Below are 27,756 nucleotides of genomic sequence, written 5' to 3'. Positions count from 1 at the left end.
ACTCTCTGGATAGTAGAGCATGAAAGAAGGGAAACTAGGAGGAAAGGGTGTAGGAAAAGGTTCAGGTAAAAGGTTGCAAGGCTTAAGAGGTGTACACCTTAGCTGCCAATTAGAGGGTCCCTAAGCTTGAAGCTGGAATACATGGTGGGTGTCGGTTCTCCTGCCAGTCACCAGGAAAGTGACATAATTTGGGCAGTGAAAGGAAGACTGCCACCTTGGAGGAAGAGACTTTTATACCCCAAAGGGTGAAAACATACTGTGACCTGTGAGGGCCAAGCCACAGAGACAAAGCACCCTGAGTTGCAGAGAGAGAGAAAGGTGGCAGGGTGTGCAGTGAGGAGCAGAAGAGGGCGTGGGACCTAGAAAGAGCTAATCCCTAGTGGTGAGTGGAGCCCTGTGAAAGACACATACAGTGGAACCTCAGACTTATGAACACCTCAGGAATACAGACTGTTCATAAGTCTGAAATGTTCATAACTGTGAACAAAAAATTAAGGTTGTTCTTTCAAAAGTTTACAACCGAACATTGACTTAATACAGCTTTGAAACTTTACTATGCATAAGAAAAATGCTGGTTTCTTTTTCTTTCTTTACATTTATCACAGTACTGCATTTTATTTGCTTTTTTTAAATGTCTGCTGCTGCCTGATTGTGTACTTCCAGTTCTAAGTGAGGCTTGTGGTTGACTGGTCACTTCCTAACTCTGAGGTTCTACTGTATTTTAGACAGTTATATATTTACCTTTTACAAATATAGGGGTCGATGGAATGAGACACTTTGCAGATGTGATATGGCAATTACCCATTTGACATGAATACTCAAGTAATTACTATGTTAAAATCTTATAAAAATGGACAGGGTGAAAATTAAAGCTGCCCATAACTTGCCTTAAATTGGCAATATATGTTTCCTTTTTTATTTTGTTGAACAAAAGGCTTATAGGTTGTATAATCTAGCCTTGCTCTTCTGCTGATTCTTCTCATTTGACTTTATACTCATTAGGAAAACGAGCAGTAAGTTTACCAAACAGAAAGGGAAGAAATTAACTATCAAAAATGAGAATTTTATTTCTAATATAGAATGGATTGGAAGGGGAAATAAAGGGAACAGAATCCTTTATCTCCACCCCACTTAAATTATATTAATATGTTGATTGGGAACTTCTGTCCCCTGGCCTGATAACACAAGAACAAGCAGACATGCAATGGAATTAAAAGGTGGGAAATTCAAACCTGATAAAAGGAATCAGCTGAGCAGCGAACAGCAGAGAGGCTAACAGAGGGAGTTTGTCTGGGGAGAACCCACTGAGGCTTACATCTTGCCGGCTTCTCTGAGTTGTTACTAGAACTCCTGAGAAAGCTCATAGAAGGAAGGTAATATGGATGGGGAGTGTTCAGCTGTTGTGACCTGCACTGGATGTGCCATGTTTGTCTTTCTTCCACAGGACAGAAGCGACTTTGTCTGTAAAAAGTGCAAACTGGTCTCCATATTGGAAGAGAAGGTTCAAGGTCTGGAGCAACAGGTATCGACCCTGCGTTGCATAAGAGAAACTGAAGATTTCCTGGACAAACGTCAGGATATGCTTCTACCGACACAACATTCTGAAGATTCAGAGCAGGCTGCACTGTGGGGACAGGAGGACGGTGAAGAAATTTGGCAGCACGTGACCTCCAGAAGAAGAAAGGGGAGCGTCCATGTACCAGCAACGCAGATACAGGTAAGTAACCATTTTCATGTTCTCTCTGCAGGTACTAATGCGGAGAGTGGACTAGATGATACATCTGAGGGAAGGGAACAGAAGGAGACTCCGCCGATTGGAAGGCATGAGATGCACTGTCCTAGGGTTGGGGGTTTAACGACCACCGTTCCCAAGAGAAGGAGGTGGGTGGTGGTGGTCAGGGACTCTCTCCTCAGTGGGACTGAGTCATCTATCTGCCGTCCCGACCGGGAAAACCGAGAAGTCTGCTGCTTGCCAGGAGCTAGGATTCACGATGTGACGGAGAGAGTGCCGAGACTCATCAAGCCCTCAGATTGCTACCCCTTCCTGCTTCTCCGTGTGGGCACCAATTATACTGCCAAGAATGACCTTGAGTAGATCACTGTAGACTACGTGGCTCTGGGAAGAAGGATAAAGGAGTTGAGGTGCAAGTGGTGTTCTCGTCCATCCTCCCCATGGAAGGGAAAGGCCTGGGTAGAGACCGTTGAATTGTGGAAGTCAACGAATGGCTATGCAGGAGGTGTCAGAGAGAAGGCTTTGGATTCTTTGACCATGGGATGGTGTTCCAAGAAGGAGTGCTAGGCAGAGACGGGCTCCACCTAACAAAGAGAGGGAAGAGCATCTTCGCAAGCAGGCTGGCTAACCTAGTGAGGAGGGCTCTAAACTAGGTTCACCGGGGGAAGGAGACCAAAGCCCTGAGGTAAGTGGGCTACTGGGATGAAGCATGAGCGCGTGAGAGGGGAGGGCTCCTGCCTCATACTGAGAAAGAGGGACGATCAGTGAGTTATCTCAAGTGCCTATACACAAATGCAAGAAGCCTGGGAAACAAGCAGGGAGAACTGGAAGTCCTGGCACAGTCAAGGAATTATGATGTGATTGGAATAACAGAGACTTGGTGGGATAACTCACATGACTGGAGTACTGTCATGGATGGATATAAACTGTTCAGGAAGGACAGGCAGGGCAGAAAAGGTGAGGGAGTTGCACTATATGTAAGGGAGCAGTATGACTGCTCAGAGCTCAAATATGAAACTGCAGAAAAACCTGAGAGTCTCTGGATTAAGTTTAGAAGTGTGAACAACAAGGGAGATGTCGTGGTGGGAGTCCACTATAGACCACGGACAAGGGGGATGAGGTGGACGAGGCTTTCTTCTAGCTACTCACAGAAGTTACTAGATCGCAGGCCCTGGTTCTCATGGGAGACTTCAGTCACTCTGATATCTGCTGGGAGAGCAATACAGCAGTGCACAGACAATCCAGGAAGTTTTTGGAAAGTGTAGGGGACAATTTCCTGGTGCAAGTGCTGGACGAACCAACTAGGGGCAGAGCTCTTCTTGACCTGCTGCTCACAAACCGGGAAGAATTAGTAGGGGAAGCAAAAGTGGATGGGAACCTGGGAGGCAGTGACCATGAGATGGTCGAGTTCAGGATCGTGACACAGGGACGAAAGAAGAGCAGCAGAATACAGACCCTGGACTTCAGAAAAGCAGACTTTGACTCCCTCAGGAAACTGATGGGCAGGATCCCATGGGAGAATAACATAAGGGGGAAAGGAGTCCAGGAGAGCTGGCTGTATTTTAAAGAATCCTTATTTAAGTTACAGGGACAAACCATCCCGATGTGTAGAAAGAATAATAAATATGGCAGGCGACCAGCTTGGCTTCACAGTGAAATCCTTGCTGATCTTAAACGGACACTAAACTGGGAGGAGAAGTAGATATGCTAGAGGGTAGGGATAGGATACAGAAAGAGCTAGACAAATAAGAGGATTGGGCCAAAAGAAATCTGATGAGGTTTAGGACGGAAGAATTCCATGCACCGCTATAGTAGGGACCGAGTGGCTAGGCAGCAGTTCTGCAGAAAAGGACCTAGGGGTTACAGTGGACAAGAAGCTGGATATGAGTCAACAGTGTGCCCTTGTTGCCAAGAAAGCCAATGGCATTTTGGGATGTATAAGTAGGGGCATTGCCAGCAGATCGAGGGATGGGATTGTTCCCCTTTATTCGACATTGGTGAGGCCTCATCTGGAGTACTGTGTCCAGTTTTGGGCCCCATTCTACAAGAAGGATGTGGAAAAATTGAAAAATGTCCAGTGGAGGGCAATAAAAGTGATTAGGGGACTGGAACACATGACTTATGAGGAGAGGCTGAGGGAACTGGGATTGTTTAGTCTGCAGAAGAGAAGAATGAGGGGGGATTTGATAGCTACTCTCAACTACCTGAAAGGGGGTTCCAAAGAGGATGGATCTAGACTGTTCTCTGTGGTAGCAGATGACAGAACAAGGAGTAATGGTCTCAAGTTGCAGTGGGGGAGGTTTAGGTTGGATATTAGGAAAAACTTTTTCACAAGAGGGTGGGGAAACACTGGAATGCGTTACCTAGGGAGGTGGTGGAATCTCCTTCCTTAGAGGTTTTCAAGGTCAGGCTTGACAAAGCCCTGGCTGGGATGATTTAGTTGGGGATTGGTCCTGCTTTGAGCAGGGGGTTGGACTTGATGACCTCCTGAGGTCCCTTCCAACCCTGATATTTTAGGATTTTATGATTCTATGATTCTATGAAATATTTTGATTAAAACTGTGGTACTCACTGACACAAGAAGTCATTGTTGCCAAGAATTTAACAAGATTCAAAGGGAGATTGGAAGTTTAGATGGATAACATGAAAACTGAGTTATCATAATTAAAGTCAACTTTTATGATATTACATTAAATCTCAAACTTCGGAATTTAAACTAATCTCTAACTATTGGAGGTCAGGATAAAACCAATCTGAGGGCAGATTACCTCATATCTTTTTACTGCAAGGTTCTTATAACTTCCTCCAAAGCAGCTGGTGTTGGTTAATGTCAAAGATGAGATACTGGATTAGAAGTCCCCTGAGTCTCATCCAGTGTGGCAATTCCTATGTACGTTTTTTTTCCAAAATGGATCTTATTGCTATTATAAATGATGCTCACATGTTGGAAAATCAGTATTGTCTTTATGGAAGTACAAATATAAGCCACATAATTTGTATTCATTCAACATAATAAGTAATATTGTAACAATAGTTTCTTGTAATTATGACACTTTTCACCTCAAAGGAACCCAAAACACTCTGGAAACTATAGGAATTAATTCACCCACCACTGAAATACAGTAGCCAACCTTTGGTGCAGATCACAACAGCCAAGTAATGTGGTACAGTCACACTACACAGCAGATTAGAGCAAAACACAAAGACTGATCTATCTAATTGGAACTATATGGGGAATTTTTGATGGGCACAGAATGGGGAATTGTGCCAGGAAATCTTCATTTTACAAGTCATCAGAAAAATGGCATACCAGCACCACAGTTCTTCGTAACATAAAGCATGACTAACATGGATGAAGAACCTATTTAATAACCAACACCACTTCCTTCAGCACCTTGCTTTTAATTAGGAGGTATCCCATTGAAGTGCTAATTTGGCCCAATTGTGCTTATCTTATGGGAAATAAAAGCAAACACATCCCAAAATTGGTATGGTCCCTATGGTGACTTTAGAATGGCTGAGATACTTAATCTGCTTTTTGTAAACTGTCTTTAAAAATAAAACTACAGAAAATATGTTTGGACAATTAGAAAGTAATAAAAAGAGAGAGACTTTGAAAACTTGAACATATACAATTTGGAGCATCCAAATGACGTGCATCCTGGGGCGTAAAAGGAATTGGCTAATAAACTTACTGAACGACAGACAATCATGCATAAAATGCCAGGGAGAATGCAAGAGATACAGAAGGCCTGAAAATAAGAGCCAATGTGGTTCTAATTACAAAAGCACTAGAAAGAAGGACAATGCTAGAAAGAATAATCCAGTTAAGTCTGTTTTGAATCTTTACTAAAGTAATGGAACGAATATTAATGGAGTGTAATGGAGCCATGAGCAACTAGCAACGTGAATTCATATAAAGAACAAATCATGCTAGACAAACTTGATAGCTTTTTAAATAAAATGACTATATTAATAATGGATGAGAGGAATGTTGATTTTTAGTAAAGCACTTGACACAATGGGCCTGGACCCTGTCTGAGTTAGCTATACTCAAGGAAGGACAAAGCTGCATTAATTCACCTTTTTTGCACCTCTTTCCTGATCCCAAGATTGGACACTGCTACTCCTGCCCTCAGCATAAAGCAGAGAATCCCTAAGGCTCTTTAACTTACAAATGGTTGCCAGTGGCTCCCAAGGGCTGTTCCAGTAACTGAGGAATGCCATGATGTAGCAATGTTTCAGCCACATACTCTTTCTCCTGGATACTTCTGGGATGAGGACGAAGAGGGGAATGGCATGGAACCACACAGAGCAAAGGAGCCAGAATATGGGCCAGGCTCTGCATCCATGTCTCAAGAAATTTGTCTCTGAAAGTTATTTCAGAGAAGATTGGCCCTAAGCACTGTCTTATGGATTAAAAACTCATTGAATGACTACAGACAAGGGCTAATGATAAGGAAAATGCATTTGGTTGGGATGAGCTGCTGAAAGAATCAGGGTGAGGTTCAGTCCCACTTAACACCCTACTTACTGAGCTAAGAATGCCACAGAAGGATCCACAGAAGTTAGACATATAGCCAGGAAATAACAAAATTACATTTCACTTGACAGAACACGCGTTAATAAAGGATTTTTCAGGGAAAATAACCTGAACAGCGAATCTAAAAACCAGTAATCACAAAAATTTGCTAGCCCTTTTTGAACTTGAAAAGGTTTGCACTGTTCTCAACTAGGGTCACATAATATGCACTTTTTTCTCTGGTTTCAGTGGTAAATATAAATATTAGACAGACTGAAAGATATAAATATAGATGTTATATTTTACAATAATGTCCTAAGACACAGGAGTCATGCTGCACTGAAAATGTAACATTTAGGAGCATTTTAGTGGATCTGTCAAATGTAATTTATAACAAACAAAAGGCTTTCATCCTTCACTGCCTTTCATTCCAGGCTATAGCCATGTACTAATAAAGCAAGTAAAAGTAAATGAAGAAGGCATCATTAATTAAGCAATCAGTATTTTGCTTATGTCAAATTATCAAAGTGGCACATGGAAACAGTGCTATTGTTAATAATGTTTTTAATATGGCCATCATACTGTAAATCTCTTCTTCTGCAGGTTTAATAACTTGTCCATAAAACTCTTCTCCAGGCTGAAACTTGATGAACTTAATGGTGGAGATCAGAACCCAGGAATGTTCATTTTAATTGTCTGAAAAAGTCAATCAGGTCTCATGGGTTCATTTTTAAAAGTTTAAGAAGTACAATTAAATAGGAATCAGGTAGTAATGTACTCATGTCAGACTTGTCTGTGTCTCTACTTCTCAAAGACTTCATTTCAAGAGAGAATTTTCCAGGTTCTAATATGTTGTAGTTGCATTTGGTACTTGGAAATAAAACAAACAACAACAAAACAGCTGAGAGATTTAAATCAGAATAATTACTTTTCAAAGAAATGTAAGACATTTCATTATGTTTCATTACTGTTTATGAACACGAGAGAGTAATACTGTAGGTGGCAATATTTGAGTTTAAATAATAGATCCTAAGTATTTTGAAAGAGCCAATACGGTCTATTAAACAAGAAAATACTGTTATGGAACAAAAGTGTATCCCTTAGCCCCTGATTAATTCATTCAGGAAGTGGGTGGGCGTGCATTCAGACATACCACTGAAGGAGGAGAGAAACTTGTGGAAACAGTGCACCTGAGCCAAGGAAAGGAGGGAAAGTTGTGCTCTGTTGTTAGCAGCCTGCCTTTCCTTTCACTTGTGTACCTAACTACCAGTCAGAGCAAACTGACTAACTATTTATATGAAACATTTCCAAATTTCAAAGTTGTTTCCATTTTGCAGAGGTAAAAAAGGACCAATTTCCCATTTTTTTCCACAAAATTCTTCATCTTGATTCTGAATTTTTCTAGAAACTGTTATAAAAATTATCATTCCAAAGTCTTATTAATCATAAATTATGTTTTCTTACTGAAAACGAGTTTCAGTCAACAAGACATTTCCATAATCATTTTGAAAATGACTTAGACAGCAACGTTGATAAAATGGCATGGGACATTTGCAAAAAATAGGAAATTTTGAAAACACTGACAATTTTTTACTAAAGGTTGCATATTAGAAAAATGGCCATTTTTTCACTAACTACTGTTTACTGCAAAAAATATCAACCACGTTACAACTAGTACAACCAAGGGCCCAGCCCTGCAATCTGAACCATGCTGGCAGACGCTGCAGTGATTTGAAGCCCCACTTTCTTCAATGGGACTCGTGCAGTGTACCATTAACTTCCATGGGTCTCTAAACTAGCGTTTGTGTAGATCAGATTGCAAGAGCAGAGCCTAAAGTAAGGATTTCAAATTGTTTGTTTAACCCACTTTGTGGTAATAGAAGCTTATAGTACCGAGGGTAGCACATCTACTTCCAGTTCAGGACCTAAAACTTTGCAAAATTACAAATGTTTTGGTTTAACACTATTCCAATGCAAAATCAGAAGTTTTTGATCATTATTTCTGTGAATCTGAATGAGAACAAAATGTCATTATTTTCGTTGATAAACAGTTTTTACTACATAATTAATGAAATTCTGGCTCTCTTATGGGGTGGAAAAGGCAGGGTAAAATGGGTTGCAGTAAGTAGCTGTTGGGTGGCAAAATTTGCCTCTGGAATTGCCATTTATTTTTATTCAAGTAAATACATTTGAGACAAACCTGAAAACTACATTTTCAGAAAGAAAATTAACTTTGTGAACATGCATGTGAACACCTATTCATGAACTTTCAATCAGGTGAGGTTCCTGACTGTAATGAACTTTTAATCCAAGTTACGTCAGTGAGAGTTTCAAGATGTTTGCTCACTGTTTGATGATCACTTTTGTACACATGCACAGTGGGGTGGATTAAAGATTTAAGCTTCAATTTAAGTGTATTTTTAGGCCCTTTGTGATATGAAAAAGATCTTTTGAAGGAACTTTTTCAGTGTAGTGAAACATCCACTAATGGTTGTCATATGACTAAATTCTAATATATAGCATTTTTAATACTTACATGTGCAAGGCCCTGTATAAACACTAACTATTCATCCCAGCATCCTTCTTTAAATTATTCCTGCTGTGGAACTGCTTCCTATTTTGTGCAACTGTCTCTTTAAGGAAGGGTGTGCATACTGAGTCTGTACAATTTAACTAAGCTGCACTGCTATATCCTTGATGAAGCAATGAGAAGGCTGCAGGCAAACAAGCTGCTATGACAGGACCCTAGATGGCCTGTATGGGGAAAGGAATCTTCACTGCAGTGGCCATGTGAAAGCTAAATATCTTAGATTTACAGCAAAAAAAGGTAACAAGATCATTACATTTAAAAGTGGGATCCGACAGCAGTGAAAAAGCCTTGTTACCACATGTAAATTCCAGCTCATTAATGCTTTAGAAGACTTACTTCCACTCATATGGAGCCTTGTGATGAAAAGCAGAAAGGATTCCATTCAGGACTGTGCTCTTTTGTGACACTTTCTGCAGCACACAGTAAACCTAACACTGATTTTAACTATTTGTTTAGTACTGTTCTCCCAATACAGTGGCTGGGAAGCTGCAGAAAAACAAATATAACTGTGACGATGCACCCCATATTCTTCACAGTGATATTATTAAGATATCATTATGACCTAATTATAATGTATTTTATGCAAGATAAGCCATGTGAGGTGACATTAAAAAAGTTATGCGTTGCTGAATACGATTATCCTATTTTTATGCAAGTATTTTTATATCTGAAGTTATGAATATGGACTATGTATCTGTATATAGAAAAGCTGGACGTGCACAAGTCCATTGGGCCATATGTAATGCATCCGAGGGTGCTGAGGGAGTTGGCTGATGTGACTGCAGAGCCATTGGCCATTACCTTTGAAAACTCGTGGCGATCGGGGGGAGATCCCAGATGATTGGAAAAAGACAAATATAGTGCCCATCTTTTAAAAAGGGGCAAAGGAGAATCTGGGGAACTACAGACCACTCAGCCTAACCTCAGTCCCTGGAAAAGTCATGGAGCAGGTCCTCAAGGAATCCATTTTGAAGCACTTGGAGAATAGGAAGGTGATCAGGAACACTCAACATGGATTCACCAAGGGCAAGTCATGCCTGACCAACCTGATTGCCTTCTATGATGAAATAATTGGCTCTGTGGATTTTGGGAAAGTGGTGGATGTGTTATACCTGGACTTTAGCAAAACTTTTGATACGGACTCCCACAGTATTCTTGGCAGCAAGGTAAAAAGAATGGATTGGATGAATGGACTATAAGGTGGATAGAAAGCTGGCTAGATCATCAGGCTCAATGGGTAGTGATCAATGGCCCAATGTCTAGTTGGCAGCCGGTATCAAGCAGAGTGCCCCATTAATGATCTGGATGATGGGACGGATTTCACCCTCAGCAAGTTCACAGATGACACTAAGCTGTGGGGAGAGGTAGATACACTGGAGGGCAGGGATAGGGTCCAGAGTGACAAATTGGAGGATTGGGCCAAAAAAAATCTGATGAGGTTCAAAAGGAAAAGTGCAGAGTCCTGCACTTAGGAAGGAAGAATCTCATGCACTGCTACAGGCTGGGCTCTGACTGGCTAAGCAGCAGTTCTCCAAAAAAGGACATGGGGATTACAGTGGACAAGAAGCTGGATATGAGTCAACAGTGTGCCCTTGTTGCCAAGAAGGCCAATGGCATTTTGGGCTGCATTAGTAGAATCATTGCCAGCAGATCGAGGGAAGTGATTATTCCCCTCTATGTGGCACTGGTGAGGCCACATCTGGAGTACTGCATCCAGTTTTGCCACACACGCCCCACTACAGAAAGGATGTGGACAAATTGAAGAGAGTCCAGTGGAGGACAATGAAAATTATTAGGGGGTTGGGGCACATGACTTATCAGGAGAGGCTGAGGGAACTGGGCTTATTTAGTCTGCCGAAGAGAAGAGTGAGGGGAGATTTGATAGCAGCCTTCAACTACCTGAAGGGGGGTTCCAAAGAGGATGGAGCTAGACTGTTCTCAGTGGTGGCAGATGACAGAACAAGAAGCAATGGTCTCAAGTTGCAGTGTGGGAGGTCTAGGTTGGATATTAGGAAACACTTTTTCACTAGGAGGGTGGTGAAGCACTGGAATGGGTTACCTAGGGAGGTGGTGGAATCTCCATCCTTATAAGGTTTTAAGGCCCGGCTTGAAAAAACCCTGGGTGGGATAATTTAGTTGGGGTTTGTCCTACTTTGAGCAGGGGATTGGACTAGATGACCTTTTGAGGTCTCTTTCAACCCCAATCTTCTATGAGTGTAAGATTTCAAATGTAGTTACACCTGGGTAATGCCCACTAGTCAAGATGCTTTCAGTCAAGATAGTGGGTGAGGAAGAGCCTATAAGGGCAATGGGCCATTAGGAAAAAGCAATAGGCCTGAGGAGAAGCTTAGCTCCCAGCTGTGGAGACTTCCTGGAAATGCTACAGATAGTCTTCAAGTAATGGCTTCTATGACTCTACAAGTACATGTGATGAGACCACATGTCTCTGGACTTCATCTTGAGGTGTCAGTATTTTTCCACAGACTGGTCTGGGAACCTAGCTTTGAGAACAAAGTGTTCCCACCATATGCAAAAGCTATGTAAAGCAGGAAGTGACATCGTCTGTGGTTCTTCACTCCCCACCCAAGAAGATTCCTGGATACACCTGAGAAACAAAGACTGAACTGGGGAAAGTGCTAGACCCAGGCTAAGGGGATTTCTAACCTGTGAATGAAGCACCTAAGGATTCCAAGTTGTAAAGCAAGTGCATCTTGCACCTTAAGAATCTGCAGCCTGCTTGTATCATCTCTTAGGGTGAGAATCTGTATTGATATCCAATCTATTTAGTATATTAAGCTTTGTTTGCATTTTTTGTTTATTTGCTAGGTAATCTGCTTTGATCTGTTTATCACTTATAACCTCTTATCTTTTGTAGTAAATAAACTTGTTTTTGCTAGTAAGTTGGAGTGAAGGGTGTGGGAATCATAACTTGGGGCAAAGGCTGTTGCATATTCATCTCCACATTGAGGGAGAGGGCAAATTTTATGAGTTTATGGGGTACAGTTCCCTGTGCAGCACAAGATGGTATAATTTTGGATTTATACTCCAGAGAGGGTGCGTGGCTGGGAAGCTGGGAGTTGCCTTAACTGTATCCTTCATATGCAAGGGCTGGTCAGAGAGCCTTCATGTAACTGAAGCTGAGTGTGTCCCTACCTGTACGTATGCTGGTGAAAGTTTAGGCTGGAGGGCTTTGCAGCTTGTCACAGCAATACAGTGTGAGAGGGAACAGTACAGTATTGTGTGTCAGGGGGCTCAGTTCCAGGAGGCACCTGTCATAATAATATAGTTTAAAACAAAAGTCAATTGACAACTTGTGTGAAACTTCTCTGAAGTTACCATGGTAATGAGTATGGTGTAAATATAGACAGGTGAGAGAGGGAGACACCATTCACATGATTATGGGCATCAGTGCCAGAGGTTGGTGCATGTTTTATTTCTAACAAGGAAGTCAGAAGTCAAAGGATTCACTACGCAGTGATAATTCAGAGATTAATTTACTGATAAGTGTGTGTTAGGCTACACTTATACTACACTGAAGATCTGATCTAACTCCCACAAAGTCAGTGCAAGTACTTCATTCCCTTCAATGGGAATTGCATTGGGACCTAAAGGCCAAGATTCTGAAATATGGGTGGTAATATGCCTATTACACTTAATCAACATATATAGGTGCTGTTGACCTCAATGGGTGTTGTGCTTTTGGCTTGAGAAAAGTATATTTATATATGTTGTGCTGAAAATGTACCCCCTGCTGCCATATTTAAATAGTTTAAATTTATGTAAGCATTTTGATGGTGTGTTGGTCCATAAAGACACCAGAAAGTGCTTTATAGTTCTAAATTAATAAAGAACCACATTCTAAATATGAGAAACCTTTGTCTTCATGTCATCTAGTTGTGTCCATGTTATCTAGCAAGTTTCCAGCAGCTGAGATGTGAAGCAACTCAGTTCTTCCGAATCTTTTACTTGCATCATTAAAGTGCAAGTCCCAAGGAAAATGAGTTAAACTTAATTCTACAGCCTTTATTAATTGTTTCGATAATAAATTAAAATGAATTGCATGCACAGTTTTCAGAAAGCTGTCGGGAGACCTACAATGAAAAAATAATATAGTTTGAAGATGCTAATTAGCTGTAATTGCAGTATTTAATAAACGAGACACCTACCAGTAGTGATAATCAAATCTCTTCATTGAACTGCACTTGGTGTGTTTGGCTTAAAAAAAACCCCAGTGACTTGCAATATGCTAATGCTATCTGGGGGCATTGTTCATGAACTGACAGAAAATGTAGTAGTATATTTCCCCCCTCTGAAAACTACACTATTGTATCTTTTTTATAAAGCTGATTTAAGAAGAGGACTAAGAATTTGCAGAGATTTGATACACATTTGAAATGTAACTCTAATTAAAGCAACACCTATTAGGCCAGTTAAGCAGCTGCCAGAATAGTTCAGCAAGATATATTTGGTCTCTGACCTTTGTTTAAAAACACTGGACTCTACTTCTAGCAGTGCATGCACTCATTTTGGCTGTCTGTCTGGAGATGAAGGTTGTGGAGTTATCAGTTGTATCAGCACTGGAGTAGTCTGGCACAGCAGTGAAGAAAAGCCAGTAGATTGTGTTATGTCCATCCACATTAGACAACAGAAGTTGAGGAGTTCAGCCTGCAGTGCTTTCAGTCTCTCACCACTTCAAATACTTAACATTTAACTTTTCCAATGTAATTAAATAAGGCTGTTTGTGCCATTCCTAATGCAGGGTTTAGTATTTTTTTTAAACCAACCAAATAAAATTCATGTTGTAAATGACACCACGGCATTAGACACAGCTTTAAAGTTTATTGCTACCTCATTTGGATTTACTTTGATGCTATGTTTTATAAAAACAACAAAGGTTATAAAAGAGAAGGATGATTTATCAGATTTTCACAGTGCTTATGGCTATGGCTATTGAGGTGATAAGATTATATGGTCTTAGACTGGTGCATGACAAGACGCCTCAGCTTTGCTTAAATGCCAAAGGGAAAACAGTTGTGTCTTCTCTCCAAATGCAACTGTAAGCACTGAAGGCAGAGATAGCATACTTGTAAACATCATTACACATTATGATAAGATGAAAGAACAAGCTTAACAGATAGCATGAGACATTCACAGAGGTCATTTCCTCATAATATCAAAGCCCTCAATTGTATCTGTTGTTTGCGGAATGGGGAGCAGTAAGGGAGAATTTACAGACAATTCAGCAGATCAAAACGCTTAAAAAAAATCAGATTCCCATCTTCGGCAAAAGAATACATCTCCAAAAATGCTACTACTCTGTAGGGCCAAATAAGTATCTAAAATGCCAATGTAATCTTTGATTAAATGCAAGGTTTAGCGCAGTAATTAGTGGACAGATCTAAAGGGCCAGGGACAATATATCTTTGCAGATGCATTGTACTTGTGTGAAAAAAGTGCTTTTAGATGATTAATACTGATTCCTCTTCCACATTGCTGACAAATATAATTTGCTGTAACAATTAATAGCGCAGACTAGGGAATGAGCTTCAAACAAATCCTTCTCTGACAGGGTAACTGGCCTAGAAGATGCGGAGAAGGAATAGAGGTGATATATCTTGACCAGATGACATTCTCATAAGCAAAATATGGAAGCGTGCTCTAGATTAATTTAATATAAGGTGTGTGCATAGACTGTCCTCAAAAAGTAGATATCAATGGTTTGCTGTCAAACTGGGAGGACAGTGTGGTAGTGCAGAGGTCTGTCCTGGGTTTGGTACTATTCAGTATTTTCATTAAGTACTTGGATAATGGAGTGGGGAGCATGCTTTTAAAATTTGTAGATGACACCAAACTGGGATGGATTGCAAACACTTTGGAAGACATTACTGGAATTCAAAATAACATTGACAAATTGGATAATTGGTCTGAATTCAATAGGATGTAATTCAATAAAAACAAGTGCACAACTACAAAATGGAGAATAATTGGCTAGTTGGTAGTACTGCTGAAAAGGATGGGGGTATAGTGGATCACAAATTGAATATGAATTAACAATGTGATGTATCTGCAAAAAAAAAAAAACCAAAAAAACCCCCAAAAAATGAAAAAAAGAGCTAACAGGAGTGTTGTATGTAAGACACAGGAGGTTACTGTCCCTCTCTACTTGGCACTGGTAGGCCTCCTTTGGAATACTGTGTCCAATTCTAGGCACCACACATTAGGAAAGATATGCACAAATTGGAGAGCAACAAAAAATGATAAAAGGTTTAGAAAACCTGGCCTATGAGGAAAGGTTAATAAAACTGGGCATGTGTAGTCTTGAGAAAAGAAGACCAAAAGAGGACCTAATAACAGTCTTCAAATATATTAAAGGCTGTTTTTAAGTGGAAGAGTATCGACTTTTCTCCATGATACTGAAGATAGGACAAGAAGTAACTGGCTTCATCTGAAGCAAGGGAGATTTAGGTTAGATATTAGGAAAAAACTTTCTAACTATAAGGCTAGTTAAGCTCTGGAATAGGTGGTTGTGGAATCCCCATCACTGGAGGTTTCTAAAAACAGGTTGAACAAACACCTGCCTGTCAGGAATGGTCTAAGTTTACTTCATCCTGCCACAGAGCAGGGAGCTGGACCTTATGACTTCTCAAGGTCCCTTACAGCCTTATGTTTCTATGATTCAATGTTTTTTATTTAAAATATGCATTTGGAGAAAGAATTCTGCCAATATTTTAGTGGAAACAGATAGTTAAATGTATTTAGACAAAAACAGAACCACGGTGATTTAAGATTTTTTTTTTAATCTAAATAACCCTGTTCAAGCAGAAAACTGTGGAAACCTTGAGCTTACTTTCTTGAAAACAAAGCAGAACTCTCCAGTAAGTAAAAGGAACCAAATGGCCAATGTCAATAAATATTTTCCTCCCTATTTTCTATCTTTTAGAGCTCAGACTTGTTCTCCTTTTGTAACACCCTCAAAAAGGTAGCCTAACACTATCAGTGGCTGTAAACTCCCACACTGACAACTATTATCCATTAGCCAGTGACTTGATGTGCCAGCTAAACATCACTCTATTAACTGACTTTTAAATTTTCTCACTCCCTATGGGACAATCTCTCTAAAGAGTGCCTTCTTGATTGATGGTACTGAGATTCACAGTTCTGCAGCTGCAATTCCTAACTGGACAAACAATGCCAAACAGTATATTAAAAACAAAACACAAAGTAATGATACTTGAGAAGCAGAAGTCTTTAAACATTAATGCTCTGGAGGGCTGATGCCACTGTGCTTCTAAATTCATTTCAGGCAATGGTACTGTTTCAGTCCTCAAAATACCCTCAAAGTGGCATTTACACATATTGAGGATGTAATGATTACTCAGAGATCAAACTTCTGTACCCCAGACATTCTACTGCATCTACTCTAATCAGAGACAAAAGAAATTGCAGCATTCTAGTTTAAATATACTAAAGTCCTAATCACTTATTGTAATTCCCAAAATGGAGAGTTATCTCCAACTTTTTAACTATTGAATTCACTCTGGCAGAGCTGGGTAATAAAACCCATCATATTCTAATTTTCTGACAGCTTGATAGAACCAATGTTGTTAGTATAGATAAAGTGTAATGAAGCACTTTCTTTCCCATAGGAAAGTCTTCCACTCATATTCTTTGATGCCAACTACCCTTCACATCTGCTGTTTCCCCATTGATCACTGCAACTTGGCATGATGAAAACTAGAGTGCCTGATGAGGCAATTCCATTCAATGGCACTGTTTCCTTTTTCACAAAAGGGAGTGTAGTAAAATAGCAGTTTGTTTCTTATACCTTCATGAGAAAGTCTGTATGCAAATTATGGAGATGAACATGTAGTCATCTTATGTATAATAAAGTGTGTATGCTAGAGGGAAAGAGTGTTTGTTCCTTTTGTGCTAAACCCCTGCCTATGTAGAATTATGCAAATATTTAATGCAGATTTGGTTTTAAATTTGTTAATCAAATAAATCATTATTCCATATCTTATGTATAATATCCATAACAAAATGCAAAGAGCTGATCCAGTTCTCTTTAGAAATGATCCTAAAAATTAGTTATTACTCAAACAATGTGATTCATCAATAAACTTACTATTATTAATCTCTCTTAAATGCATAATAGTGAATGGCTATATCCCAGCACTCAGGGTTTTTTTCATTAAATAATACAGAAGTCAAACCAGAATTTTTTGTTATAAAAAAAATAAAGGTGGCACATCTCTCAAGAACTAAACTCATTATATATTTCATTAGATTATTCTAACATAACCTTTACAAAGAAAAGTATTGCAGCAGGAGAATAAAAATGAAGTAAATAGTCATGGCAAATCTTCTAGAATGTTGTGATATGCACCAACATCACAAAGCTTAAGGAAGTACATGTTTCCTTGCACTAAAATGAAGGACAATTATGGAATGTTTTAGTTCAGAATTGGTGAACTTCACTGGTATTTTGATTGGTCTGGCATTTTGGTTCTGTTTGGATAAACATTTTAATCTTAGTCAAACCTGCTAAATTTATAAAATCTGGCTTAAAAACAGAAAGAATGGACTATTTTTATGAGATTTCATGTACTACAAACTCAAACAGTCACATTTCATTCTACAAATAATCATGCTTGGCTTGTACAGTTTGCTTTCAGTTATGCTTTTAGAGCCTAATTCTGGTATTCCTGACATAAAGGAATTAGCCTGTAAATCAAGGCTAATTCAATCCATTAAAGTGAGTAAAGTTACACCAGCATTAAATCTTTGTAAGTGAAATCAGAATCAATGCCCTTAAATTGTAACAGGGCAGGGGCATATTATGTATTTGGAACTGATCTACTATTCAGGTACTACTCCACCATATATTTTACCTCAGTCTTTCAATGATTAATTACAAAAAAAAAAAAACCAACAACTTCCAACTGCCAGGCCACAGCCCAGAGTAACTCAAAAACAGTCTCTCCCAGGATTTCAGCTATTTTCTCTTCAGTCTCAGCCTGTAATCTGGAATTTAAAAGGTTTGTGAAAATGGAAAATAACGAAAGAGAGAGTGTAGTTCAGCACCTTCCAAAAGGTTCTAGATATGAGCAGTTATTAAGGTATTTTTCAGAGTGAGTTCTTAGTTTTCCCAAGTCAGTTCACCCATCTTTAATTGTACTGAAAATATACAAAAAGAGTGAATAGAAACTGATTATACATTTTTGAGGAGGATTTGATTTTCCAATAGTGAAAATATAAATGTTTAATATATATATTTGGCTCTCTCCTGCTGCTATGTATTTCTCCTTTTTTTGTTTGCTTCTTTTCACAGTACAGTCCAAATTGATTTCCAATTATACTTGATAAGAAAATATAATAATAGTAATGTTTTGGTTTGCTTTAAAGCTTCCCAAGTGCAATTTTAAAAATGAGTGTACAAACTATTATGAAATTCATTCCTTTGCTTATATTTGTTGTTGCAATCTTTAACCCAGAGGATCTGTTTTAAATAATGGTCCTTCTCCTAGCAAATGAAATCACTGACACTAAATGTCACAATGATTGAATAGTTGCAACTTAAATGAGACAGCAGTTTTGGAAAACAAAATGCTCTATTCATAGCTGGAAAGAGGGGAGGGGGTATTTAAAAGTGCTAGGCTGTACACATCTTTAGATTTTTCAGCTTCTCTTGATTAATTCCTATCCTGCTTTTAATAATTCGTTTGATCAATTTGCTGGACTATATCCTTCAATATACAGGATCTGGCACCTAAAAATATCAAGCTTACTACATGCTTTCAAAAAAAATATGCAAACTGTGTTACATTAGTAGTGCACACATCAAAAACCTACGCCTGTTGCCCTAATTTAATCTCATAAAAAAATTCATTGAACTGATAAAAAGCAAAAAAAAAAAAAAAAAAAAAGGAAGAAGACATAGATACATCTGCCCTGCTGGTGGAAGATAAATGTATTCAAGTTCTTAATATGATCAAGCAGATGGGATCACATGGGTAGAGCAAAATCATGGATGTATGCTTGCTTTTAGTTCTTCTGCGTTTAGTTTTGCAATACAATGCTTTCACAGTTACTGGTTTTCTGGTTAATAATAGGACTGTCAATTAATCACTATTAATTCATGCAATTAACTCAAAAAAATTAAAAGCAATTAATCGCACTGTAAAACAACAGAATACCAACTGAAATTTATTAAGTATTTTTGGATTTTTTTCTACATTTTCAAATATATTGATTTCTATTACGAGATAGAATATAAAGTGTACAGTGCTCACTTTATATTATTTTTTATTACAACTATTTGCACTGTAAAAATGATAAAAGAAATAGTATTTTTTCAATTCACCTCATAGAAGTACAGTAGTGCAATTTTTATTGTGAAAGTGTAATTTAAAAATGAAGATTTTTTTTTGTTTGTTACATAACTGAAACAAAACAATGTAAAGCTTTAGAGCAGCGGTTCTCAAACTTCATTGCACCGCAACCCGCTTCTGACAACAAAAATTACTACATGATCAGGACGGGGACCAAAGCCTGAGCCTGCCTGAGCGTTGCCATCCCAGGAAAGAGGGTCAAAGCCCAAGCCCTGCCACCCCAGGTGGGGGGGAAGGAAAGGGGACAAAGTCAAAGCCCCAGGCCCCAGCAAGTCTAATGCCAGTACTGGTGACCCCATTAAAATGGGGTTGCAACCCACTTTGGGGTTGCTGAGAACCGCTGTATTAGAGCCTACAAGTCCACTCAGTCCAACTTCTTGTTCAGCCAGTTGCTGATGCATCTGATGATGAAAATAAACATGCATTGGTCTGCACTGCTTTGGATGGTTATCAAGCAGAACCCGTGATCAGCATGGACGCATGTCCCCTAGAATGGTGGTTGAAGCATGAAGGGAATTATGAATCTTTAGTGCATCTGGCACATAAATATCTTGCGATGCCAGCTACAACAGTGTCATGCAAACACCTGTTCTCACTTTCAGATGACATTGCAAACAAGAAGTGGGCAGCTTTGTATCCTGCGAATTGTAACCGAACTTTGTTAGTCTGAGCGATTGGCTGAAGTAGAACTGAATGGACTTTTAGCCTCTAAAGTTTTACATTGTTTTATTTTTGAATGCAGTTATTTTCGTATTTAATTCTACATTTGTAAGTTCAACCTTCATAATAAAGAGATTGCACTACAGTACTTGTATTAGGCGGATTGAAAAATACTATTTTGTTTTTTACAGTGCAATTATTGTAATAAAAATAAATATAAAGTGAGTACTGTACATTTTGTATTCTGTGTAATTGAAATAAATATATCTGAAAATGTAGAAAACATCCCAAAATATTTAAATAAATGGTATTCTATTATTGTTTAACAGTGCGATTAATCACACAATTAAGATTATTTTTTTTAATCGCTCGACAGCCCTACTTAATAATAATGGCTCTTGATAGAAATGACCAAACTTGTCTTGTTAAAATATGACACATGCACACAGCACAAAATTTCAATTCTATCCAGAACTGAAATGTTTGCTAAATGTGGTTGTTATTGTTTCCCCCCTTTCTCTTGTTTTTATGTGCATATGAACTGCAAGTCCTGTCCTCCTTGCCCTTATCTACCATGTCTCTCTCTCTGTAACCTCTTCTTATGAAATTTCTAGCTCAGAGGCCTGATCCGCCAAACACACACTTCAGCAGGACTATTCACAAGTAAGGTTGCTTGTATGTGTTAAGTGTTTTCAGGATAAGTTTCAAACTTGCAAACCCAAGAAGTCTGGTTAGCTCAGATAAGCATTCAAACTTGTGGATGCTTAGCCTAACAGAACCTGTGAATGTCATGGTGAATTTAGATCCTTATTCTACTTTTAAATACTATTTTTTTATTTAAAATTACAAGAAGAGTAGCAAGAGCCATTGCTGGTAAAAGGTTTGGCTCCCACTGTTTTAATACATTACAGAAGACTGACTAAATATTGAGCTGCTTGAGTTGACCATGACAGCTTAGGAATATACTGCACAGGGAGTTCAGCCAAATATACCCTCAGAGCCTTAAAAGTCAAAAGAAGAACTCTAAAATAAAAGGATTTGCATAGGGTACAGACTTGAAAAGTCATTGTAATATAATTTGGCTAAATCAGAACAACTTCAATTTCTAACCCATGGGAAATCCCAATATTTCAACATTTTTTTCATCCTGAATTGGATGAAATGTTGAAATATTGACATTTTTCACAGAAGGGAAATTTCTGAAGGATCTGACTCTGAAGGCTACTCATATAGCAGGATCACACTACAGAGCAGACTGGTTGAGTCAAGAGACAGTTCATCTTGGAGCATGTTCCTGAATCAGACAGAGACAGATCAGTTTTGATTGGGAAATGAGGAAACATTTGTTTCAATATTTTCAATTGGGATGAAATATTTTGACATCCTGATGTTTCATTTCAGTTTGTTCAACTGACTCTTAGTTTCAAGTCAGTTCAACATTAAAGTCCATTCCCCTTTTGTATTGCTTTGCCTCATTGGAGTCAGAGTTCAGTTTGATTGCTGCCTCCATTCTCCCAATAGGACAGGCTCTGTGGCTAGCCTACATCTTTGTATCGCATATGATGCACTTGCAGCCATGTGACTCCAATGATGCACCACTCTAGTCCACCAGAAGGAAATCTGTGTTGCATTATGGGATATGTATTCTGGCCACAGAACCCAGTATATAAGAGAGAATAGAGACTCAAACAACAACTCCCATGAGGCAATATTCCACAGCTGAGAAATACAATTCAATGTTGGATTGATTTGAAGCAAGATATTTTGGGTGAGTTCAGTAATCTGAAACAGACTAATTGGGGTCAAACTCACCTGAAACAAAATATTTCATTTCAATTTCCCAGAGAGAAAATCAAAACATATTTGGGAAATTGAAATGTTGTCAAGGAAAGTTTTAATTTTACAGAAACTTCACTTTCTGTCAGAAAATCATTGTGATGGAAAATTTTTGACTAGCTGAAGTTATGACCCCTACGTTCCCATTAAAATATGTTGCTGCATTTTGAATAATTTGTAGTCTTGATATACGGTAGACCAGGACACCAGAAAAACAAAGTATTTCAATAATATCATTAAACTGGCTAAAAACACATTTTAAGCATTCTAAACTGTTTCTACTGAACAGTAGTTGCTGTCTTGCTTTTCTCAGCTGGGAGGCATTGTGGCCTAGTGGATAGAACACTGCACTCAGACTCAAGAAACCTAGATTCTAATCCCAATTCTGCCACTAGCCTATGGGTTCCCTGGGGCAAATCAATTTGCCTATTTTTGCCTCAGTTTTCCCATCTATAAAATGGAGATAATGCTTTGTAAAGCATTACAAAGGAGTGCTGATCTACTGATGAAAAGATAAGTAGTATTATTTTGTTATTAAAATGTAATTTTAGTAATACAGTACACCTTTGCTATAACACCCTTAATTATTACAAACCTCCACCCTTAATGAAACCAATCCCTGGATCCCAACTACAGTTCAATACTTTTTTAAAAAAAAAAGGGGGGGGATGTTGCACATGTTTGTACAATTTCTATCCAGGGTTGAGTCCAAGGGCAAAAACTAAGGAGTGGGCCACAACCCGGGTTAAAGCTGAAGCCCCAGTAGTGGTGCAACTTCGGGGGCTGACAGCCGGGATGCTGTAGGGGTGGTCAGCTGGGAGCCTGGAACCTGGCTGCTGTGCGGACTGACAGCCAGAGCCACTCTACCTGCGGCTGAAAACACAGAGGTCACCTAAAATCTCTCTCCCTGACCAACTTGTAGCCATAGTTTTTATTATTATTATTATTAATAATTAGTTAATTTAGCTAACACCTTTATTCAAGGTGACTTCATTAACTTACTCCAGCAGCTTATGGTTCATTTTGATTGTCCTTTCACTATAATGAACCCTTGGCTATAACGAATGAAAGGTTGTATTCTGACAGTGAGGGTGTATTGTATAAGATGAATTAGATGTCATTCCAATTATAAACCTAGTACCAAAGCAATAGTTAGACTCTTAATATTTTGAACCTATCACCAGTCCCAGCAAAGATAAATGTACCATTAGCATCTCAAAAATAAATCATATTTTTGCTCTCAAGAGCTATAAGTCAAGGTCAGTGTATTGTTGGTTTTACATTGATAGATGGTATAGCTTTAACTTTTCAAGTGATGTCAGATTTAACAGGAACTTCAGGGCAGAGTGATAAAAGCCTAACGTGATTCAGACAACAATGGCAGGAATCAATATTAAGTTTGAGAACTTGAAGTTCCAGTGGATGGAAAATTGAAGGTATAAAGATAAAGATGAACAGGCATAATACTAACTGAAAATACCAATAATGGTAAGGTAAGGTATTTAGAAATTGAACTGATAACCTAGAAAATAAATTCAAATTAAGAAATATTAGCTTAGTATGATAAGGAAATTGACACAACTCTGCTCAAGAATGCATCTTCCCAAAGTCCATTCAACCCTTGTGTCTCCAATGCCATTGTGAGATGATTTAAGGAGCTAAGTAAAGACTGAGCTGATAAATGAAAAGATCAGGAAATTTTAAGCCTTTTTAATTCTGAAAAGTTCAAAATTTCAAATTATTTTTTAATTTTTAGAGATGCCTTGTGTGATGCAGCTGCATATGCAATTTCAATTACCTCAAAGTGTCTCTTAAAATTTCATAGCAACACAAGTTTTCTGACTAAAATACTGGACACGGGTTTTTGCATCTATAATAAACTAAGTTTACTGCCTCTAGCTATCAAGGAACACAAGCTGATTGAGAAAGCTAGATACTATCATAAAATAAATTAACAAACAAAATTGTTGTTTCCCTACAGCCAAGAGAAAAACTTCAGCAGTTCAACCGTGGGAGTTCGGGGGGGAATAACTCTCCAGGCAGAGTTATTTAAAAGTCCATGTATAACAGGAACTAGTCTTGGAGCTTCTTTGCCAGATAAGGCAGAGAGAGAGAGCTATATGACCATCCCATCAAATCACTGGAAACATTTGATGCTATTCTCCTCTCACAAAAAGTTCCTTTAGGGATGAGGCTGTCTTTCTGTGTCAGAAAATGTGCACAGATTACACAGGACAAGAGGCTTCTTTCAGTCATTTCATACTGATATTTCTCAATGCTTTGGAAGATTCTCTTTAAGGTAAGGAATGTAAATGTTGCCTACACCTAAAAAAGAGAGAAAAACTCTACTTTATCAGAGACCATCTGTTAGACATCAAAACCATAATTCTAATGTCAAATCCTCAAAAGGTCTGCAGCTTTATTTCCTATGTTTTATAGACCCTGAAGGGTCAGGCAAGTTCAGTCCTCAAATGATTGAATGAATTAATCAAATGCAAGCATTTCAAGATGTTTGCATTGAGGTCGTATATCACAGTAGTTGATCAAGGGGATTACTTGGCATTTATTGATTTGCATGGTGCATATTCCCATATCAGAAAGCCAACATCACTTATACTAATATATGCTGCACAAAATCTTTCACTCTTCCCATGACCACAAAAAGTTACAACCTTAAGAAAACAACAACAAAATGTACTTAATACCTGCTCTAAACTGGTTGACAATGATATTTGGGAAATCACTTCCAAAAAAAAATCAAGACAAATCAATACTCAGTAGCTGCTAGCAAGTATAAAAGAAATCACTAAATTCTTTGCTGAATTTCATCACTTAGGTGCTATAACGTTTGACTCCCTGCTCGGGAAAGAGTAGAAAAAGGACCATGTGTATTTGTACAAAAGCAAAAGAAAAAAACTTGCACCTGTTTGGTCTGATATCCTCGTACAGATAAATATCTGAGTATGGCTTCATGCATATGTTCAGATGATAGGACTCAGGACAAAATTTTCTCAAATATCAGGAGTCTGTATGGTCCAAGTTAAGCACCAAAAATACAGCAAAACACTATTTGAATTAATGGATAAATACTAAAATCTGATAAAAAGGCTATCCATGTCAGAGCCAGCTTGTGTGATTATCACCATAAATGAATCTTCAAAATGCTTGACAAGCATTCTGTTCAGACCAATGAATAAAAGCAGAGAGAAATGTACCAGTGTTATAGGATTTAAGGTGGTGAGCAGACCAATTCTGGCACTGAAAACATTTCTTACATACAAAGCAATGCTAATGCAGTTGGACAACACCTCAGCACTGTCATATAAAAACTGACAAGGCAGAACCAAAAGTTCATCCCTGCTAATGAATAGAGGCTCTCAAGTGGCTTCAGTGGGCAGGATCTGACTCTGAGGGCTGCTCATACAGCAGGATCAAACCATGCAGCAGACTGGTTGAGCCAAGAAACAGTTCATTCTGGAGTACGGTTTCCTGAGTCAGAGCCAGACAGACATAGATCAAATTTGCAATCTTTGGGTTGGTTACCCAGAGACCGATCTCTTTGCTTTGAAAAAACAATGTAAAACTCAGTGTTTTATCCCCCATTTTGAGAGCAGGTCATGTTCCCAATACATACATTCCCAATTTTCCAAATAACCCCTCAAGTTCGAAAGTGCCCATTACACAATTACACCTATTACATCTGTTCCTTTTTTGGAGTTAAAGCATTCTCTGTGGTTCTAGTCCTATTCCCTTTCTTCCCTCACTCATTGTTGGAGGACAGAGAGTAAGGGGAAAAAGCTGAAAAGGAAAGAAGAATGGGGACAGTGTGGACAATATTCTTGCCCTCTCCCCAGTGGTTAAAGAGCACCAGAACACTTCCAAAGAGAGAAAAGGTGTTTGGGGAGGTCTCAGATTAAATGTACAGAATTAATGTTGCATGGCAATTGGTTAAGATGAGTGAGGAGATGGTGATGAGTAAACTCTCTTGCCCATAGGTTCTTATCAGAATGTACAGTCCAGTTTTCTTTCTACAAGTGGCCCAGCCAACTAGCACACCTTGAGGAAAATTGCAGGTGAGGAGGGTAGAGGGGGGTAACAGAATGGCACTAAGACTATTGGGTAACACAAAAGTCTACACTAGAAAACTATTCCATCCTTGGAGACCAGTTTGCACGGAAGAAGTATCAGCAATTACAGCACTATTCAACTCCCCACCTTCCACTTCCCAAACACATACACAGTGTCCAGGCACTTGCACCCACTTCCTTAAGACAATCTACTGACAGGTGTGTTCTGTGCAGTTTACAGGAGCAGGTAAAGATTAAACTGTAGCTGACTCAAAACAGAGTTTAACAAAGCTCCTACTTTGCCTCTTCTCAGGAGCATCTACACTTACATCTTCCACTCAACAAGAGAGACGGGTTTTTTAACGTGCCTCTCCAAGATCTGCCAGCTGTCATGAGCTCATGAGTATCACATTATGATTGCACTTCCTTCTTGAGCTAGCTAGCAAAGAAACAACATTTAGGGCAAGGACTTTTGACTACAAGATCCAGAGAAAAGCTGACTGTCACCTTGTTTAGCCCTAATTTGTCATCAGTCTTTCTCTGGAGATATCACAATTTGATTTGTTAGTCTCTGTACTTCCAGGTCTATCTAATGATAGTCAACAATTTAAATGATGGATGACATACTTTGGGGGGGGTTAAGCTTTTGTATGCAGCAATTAAAGTAAATTAAAACAGATGATTACAGTCAGGTCATGTTGCTTTATGGTGTCCCATACCCTTAGGAAGACCGCCCCCCCAGGGTATGTTACATCACAAATGAAGGTGTGAGGACAGGATGGGTAGGCATACTGTGATGACTGATGTGTGTGTGTTGCCTTCCTCCTTATTCCTTCCTGCTTCCTGCTCCCTGTTCCTGGTTGCTGTTCCCAGGACACAAGTGTTCCAGTTCCTGTTTCTCTGTGTGTGTGTGTTCATAGCACTGGGTGTGTGCACTCACTTCGGGGCTGCTGCTGAAAATACCTGCTATTTGGATTGCTGTTTTGTTTTGTTCAAACTGCAGCTGACATAACTGTTTTGTGGTTAATACGTGTTTCAATTGACCGCCTAACTGCATGTCTTGCCTCGATTTCCTTGTGTTTTGGGATTGCGGTTCTGGGGTGCATCAGTGTATAATGCACACCCATACTATCTTTAATGTAGCTGGTAGAGGTAACTGTGGAAAACAAGAATGTAGTAGTAGTAGTGAGGATGTGGTAGCATGGGCTAGCCAACCCAGTGGCTCAAACCCATGAGACTCTGAACGTGTACTGTACCAGGGTCCCTGCTACCATATCTTCATTGCTATTGTTACCCTTGCTAGGTAGCTTAAAGCATGCCTACCCCGCTGAAATTTTTGGTGCAGATGTTTCCTTATAGACATTCTATAATAATGTACTTGGAGAATGAGTCCCTATTAAAAGAAAGTTTGGAAATTGACACTAATATCTAAGAATTGCTAATTTCATTCTATGCTGATTATAATTCTATTGTTCTTTGATGGTGGGAGACATCCATGACTATTAGTCAGGTTAGACTTTGGACTAGTCTGTTTTGCTAAAATGAGAGTTCTCTGTGGAGATCGACCTATAATTCCTTCCCCCATGAATACTTCAGGATAAGGAGGAAACAGATGATACTTAAGCTGTGAAAATATTGATTCAGATGAACCCAATACAGAGGAGATTTTCCCAAATGTCAGCTTTTTATTTGTTTTGAGTTCCTCCCCACCACATCCTCTTAAAAATAGCTAGTAGTGAATCTATTCAACTGTTTATGTGATAAGTATTTTATTTATTATTGTAATTATTGTGAGTGCTTAATCCTGTCTGTGCTGGAAAGTGATGTATATTTCATGGAGATCACATTTAAATACATTACTGCTATGTATAATATCAGGTTAAGTGTTGTATTTGGAGAAAGGACACTTGATCCATTAGCCAATGATAGTTCAATTAGCACCCACTGTATCTGTGAAT

General features: G+C 38.9%; 1 protein-coding gene and 1 long non-coding RNA gene across 6 annotated transcripts in view; one reads left to right on the top strand and one right to left on the bottom strand.

The window, feature by feature from the left end:
• GRIK2 (glutamate ionotropic receptor kainate type subunit 2) overlaps positions 1–27,756 on the bottom strand; it is a 587,425-nt gene that overhangs the window by 100,340 nt on the left and 459,329 nt on the right. The gene's annotated exons all lie outside the window — the stretch shown is intronic.
• Positions 570–27,212, top strand: LOC122459301. The gene is made up of 3 exons (XR_006279891.1): positions 570–728; positions 27,035–27,043; positions 27,202–27,212. It is a non-coding gene; the product is annotated as an uncharacterized LOC122459301 (long non-coding RNA).

The sequence above is a fragment of the Dermochelys coriacea genome, chromosome 3, assembly GCF_009764565.3.
Source record: "Dermochelys coriacea isolate rDerCor1 chromosome 3, rDerCor1.pri.v4, whole genome shotgun sequence".
NCBI lineage: Eukaryota > Metazoa > Chordata > Testudines > Dermochelyidae > Dermochelys > Dermochelys coriacea.
Note: the sequence above shows the minus strand (reverse complement) of the source record. Positions and strands in the feature narration are given on the sequence as shown.